This window comes from Callospermophilus lateralis, unplaced genomic scaffold (genome assembly GCF_048772815.1).
Source record: "Callospermophilus lateralis isolate mCalLat2 unplaced genomic scaffold, mCalLat2.hap1 Scaffold_91, whole genome shotgun sequence".
NCBI lineage: Eukaryota > Metazoa > Chordata > Mammalia > Rodentia > Sciuridae > Callospermophilus > Callospermophilus lateralis.
The window spans coordinates 423,789-428,832 of NW_027517238.1; positions in this window are offsets into that span (position 1 = coordinate 423,789).

A 5,044-nucleotide genomic window follows, 5' to 3' on the forward strand; every position below is an offset into this window, starting at 1 on the left:
CACAACCACAAATGTACGGGGCACTGGAGGAACCCAGAAACACCATAGAGGAACCCAGCAACAGCATCAGGGTAGTGCCCAGGACACATTATCCATCAGATCTCTCATCAGACGAACCAGAGGGAGCACAGGGTTGGAAATCTGCGCCTCCGCCAGAGCAGTACTAACTCCAGAGATGGGAGTTTAAATCATTCCCACAGGAGTAAAAGGACCTCTTCCCCAAGGAACAGTAGGCTTATTGTTAGGACGCAGTTCTTCTACTCTAAAAGGACTTATGATAAGTCCCAGGGTAATTGATCCCGATTATGAAGGTGAAAAAAAAATTATAGCTAGTTCTCCAAAGGGTATATCAGTAATTTCACCAGGAGATAGAATAGCACAGTTATTAATAATACCCAGCCTACATGATAAATTTTCCAGTAGTAGTAAAGAAAGAGGTTCCAGGGGATTAGGCTCCACAGGTGTAGATTGGGCTATGCTGTCTTTAAATTTAGATTCTCACCCAATGCTAAAACTAAATATTCAAGGACATGAATTTAATGGGCTACTGGATACAGGTGCAGACCTTAGCATCATATCTCATCAAGAATGGCCAAAACATAGGCCGTTACAACAAGCCACTCAAACACTTCGAGGCCTAGGAGTGGCAACTAATCCCCATAGAAGTGCAATGGAATTAGATTGGAAGGATCCTGAAGGATGTGAAGGAACTATACAGCCATATGTATTGGATCACCTTCCTATAAAATTATGCGGATGAGATGTCCTAGATCAATTAGGTTTGACATTAACAAACAACATCATTCCAAATGTGCCCACTATTTGGGCTAAACAAGGTTTCAGGAAAGAAAAAAGATTAGGAGAACAAGGTATAGCAGCACCAATTCAAATAGATCAAGGAATAAATAGACATGGACTGGGTTTTCAGAAGGGATCACTGAGGCAATAAAAATTACTTGGAAATCAGAAAGACCAGTATGGGTTCCTCAGTGGCCCCACACTAAAGAAAATATACAAGCAGCCCATGACCTGGTGAAACAACAATTAGCGGAGGGACATATACAACCTTCCGTATCTCCCTATAATACTCCCATATTTGTCATTAAAAAGAAATCTGGTAAATGGAGATTATTGCAAGATTTAAGAGCCATTAATAATGAGATGGTTATTGTGGGACCTGCTCAATCAGGGATTCCTCAATTGTCTGATTTGCCAAAAACCTGGTACGTTTTAGCTATAGATATTAAAGATTGTTTTTTTCAATTCCAATTCATCCTGAGGATAGTCCACATTTTGCATTTACTATCCCTGCACTGAATCATGAAGGTCCTGATCAGAGATATGAATGAAAAGTACTCCCTCAAGGGATGGCTAACAGCATAACTATGTGTCAAATTTATGTTAACAAAGCAATCCAGCCACTTAGAAATCAAAATCCTGAACTACAAATATTTCACTATATGGATGATGTATTGTTAGCACACAAAGATAAAAACACATTGCTAGAATGTTATGCCACACTTACAAACTTATTAAAAAATTATAATCTAGAGATAGCAATAGATTAAGTACAATTAAATTTTCCAATTAATTATTTAGGAGTTCTATTAACCTCAACCATGGTCTGTCCACCAAAAATTCAAATACGAGTAGATCAACTCCAATCACTTAACGACTTTCAAAAGTTATTAGGAGACATAAATTGGATAAGGCCTTATCTAGGCATACCAACAGGAGAGTTGGGACCTTAATTTGATATCCTAAAAGGCCCATCAGATCCAAATTCCCCCCGAATATTAACACCTGAAGCAAGAAAGGCATTAAAATTTATTGAAACATATATGGAAAATATGCATTTGGATAGAATTGATATAAGTTTGCCTTTATTATTTATTGTACTACCAACAAAAAATATTCCTACAGGAGTATTTTGGCAAGAAGGTCCATTATTATGGATACATTTATCTTATTCTCCTAACACTATTCTTACTGGGTATCCTGAGGCTGTACGACAATTAATACTCAAAGGAATAAAAGCAGCAAAGGGAGTATTTGGAATTTCTCCCAATAAAATTATTACTCCATATACTATGAATCAAATTGATGAGTTAGCTAATGAGTTATATACTTGGGCAATAATCATGTGTAAATCTAATGTTTCATTTGATAATCACTTACCATCTAATCCTTTGTAGTCTTTTTGCTCTTTGCATCCTGTAGTTTTTCCAAAAATGACAAGAAAAACCCCTATCATGACTGCTCCAAATGTATTCACTGATGGGTCAAGTAATGGTACAGCAGCAGTAGTTACCCCTGATCAAACTTTTACATTTTTAGTACCCAAACAACCAGCTCAAAAGGTAGAGCTTAATGCAGTTTTACAAGCTTTTGTTTTGTTTAAAGATTCTGTATTTATTTTATTTTCCGAGAGTCAGTATATAATTAATGCTATAGTATCCCTTGAAGATGCTGGTAGGATTTCCCCTTCCTCTACTGTTTTCTCTTTGTTTTCCACTATACAAAGTCTGATATGGGACAGAAAAGATCCATTCTTTATAGGACATATCAGAGCACATACAGGATTGCCTGGAGCCCTTAGTTTGGGCAACGATTTAGCAGATAAAACTACACATGACATACATATTTTCTGTACACTAGAAGAAGCTACAAATTTTCATAAAAGGTTCCATGTCAATGCTAATACTTTACAAAAGCATTTTAAAATAACTAAGGAACAAGATAGACAAATAATAAAACAATGTCAAAATTGTGTGACCTTTTTACCACAAGTTAATCTTGGAGTCAATCCTAGTGAACTGATACCTACCCATATTTGGCAGATGGATGTCACACACTTGCCAGAATTTGGAAAATTAAAATATTTGCATATTACAGTTGATACTTCTTCCAGATTTTTGATGGGCTCCCTTCATGCCGGAGAAAAAACTAAAGATGTTATAGCTCATTGCTTACAAAATTTTGCCACTGTGGGCATTCCAAAACAGTTAAAAACAGATAAAGGTCCTGGTTATACTTCTACCTCTTTTAAACAATTTTGCTCCTCATTTGGTATTTCTCATATAACAGGAATCCCATACAATCCTCAGGGACAAGGCATAGTTGAAAGAGCTCATCAAACTATTAAAATGTACTTATTAAAGCAAAAAGAGGAAATTGGAAAGGGGTATATATCCCCCAAAGATAAACTTAAAATAATCCTTTTTACTCTAAACTTTTTAAATTTGGATTCTTCAGTACTTAGTGCTGCGGTAAGGCATATGTGTCCAAAAAAATGTACATAAGCCTAAGGTGCTTTGGAAAGATATTCTAACAGGACAATGGAAAGGTCCTGACCCAGTGATTGTCTGGAATAGGGGGTCAGTTTGTGTGTTTCCACAGGGAGAACAGCAGCCGATTTGGATTCCAGAGAGATTAACTAAGGTCCTGACCCAGTGATTGTCAGGAGTTGGGGTTCTGTTTGTGTGTTTCCACAGGGAGAACAACAGCCGATTTGGATTCCAGAGAAACTAACCAAAGCGAATTCTACGGACGGAAAAAAAAAAAAAAAAAAAGGTGATTTGACTCAAATGCATAACAGCTGATATCCAGAGCTCCAGTTTGGCTATTCTTACATCTGCAACAGTGATTAACCAGGATATTCTTTTCAATATTTATTTTATTATTGCCTTTTCCCACAGCATAAAGTTCTATTTTATTTTTGAGCTCATACAGACCTAGGTTAATGTTTTTCTGATCAGTTTTATTTTTTGACTGTGGAGTTTTTAAACATTGCAATGGAGATTTCACCTAGGTAAAGCTACAAGACCTTTACTATCGTCTTATGTGTTGTATGTTATGTGTGCACACTTCTGTTTTGTGTTGTATGTCTGTATGTGCGTATGTCCATATATCATATATGAGGAGTGCTCATGAATAAATGGATCCAAATTTTTTTATTCACGTGATTTTAATGGTTTAATTTAAACTGGGTAAACAGCTGTTGAAAATTGTTTTAATATGTAAACAAATAAGGAGGTTAACAGATCTGTTTGTTTACTTTCACCTTTCCTTTCCATTATATTTAATAATTCTGTTCAGGATAATGTAAATTGTTCAAAAAATTGTTTTCTTAGTGCCTGTTGGAATGTTACATAATTTTTTTCTTAGCATCATTGCCAGAATTTCTATCTTCATCCCAGTGCCAATGAAGACATAGATAAAACCAAACTACAGCTTCCTCGATAGTTATCACAACAAACTGTATAAACTGATGCATCAATGAATAATAACTCAACAAGTAATGCTCAATCAAGGAATTGATTTACTTTGGGAGGAAATGGACATATTGACAGATTCCTCTGCTTTGAACTGCTTGCAGAACTTGTCTGGACTATGTATCACTTGTATGCATTGTGAACTATCTGTTGGTGCAGCGAATTGTGGTAGTGCTGGAGTATTTTCGCTCATGGTGTCACTGGTGGTACAATTTTTTAAAGGAGCAGTCAATTGGCTTAGTGTCATGGCATTTTGCATCCTCCTCCCTTCTACTAGTGATGGTCTAATATTTGGGGGCCAACAGAGGTGAGGCAAAGAACCTCACCCCCCCACTGGCACCAAGGCCAAATTTTGGGGCCAACAGAGGTGAGGCAAAGAACCTCACCCCCCAACTGATGCAAAGGCCTATCCACAAGTATGGCTGTATGCTGGACCGGTAGTCAGTGACGGGTATGATCCAATTGCAGTGGTACCAACCTAAGACAGGAGGCTGACGCCTAGAGGTCAGTTCATCCGATGATGGGTAAGGACCATATGTTGAATTAGACTGCCTAACAGGCATGGTCCCTAAGCCACATTGCTTGTTGTTTAATTAAATAGAAGGGGGAAGATGCTGAGAGCCACAGTGGAGTCTGTATGGCCCCTGGCATTTTGCCAACAGTATTGATTGACAGGTGAGGCATTACTATCCGCCTCTGCCGCTACATTTGAGTTCTCGCACTATTTTGGAGTTCTCGTGGGGATTTCCAGGGATTCCCCGAGAGTTCCC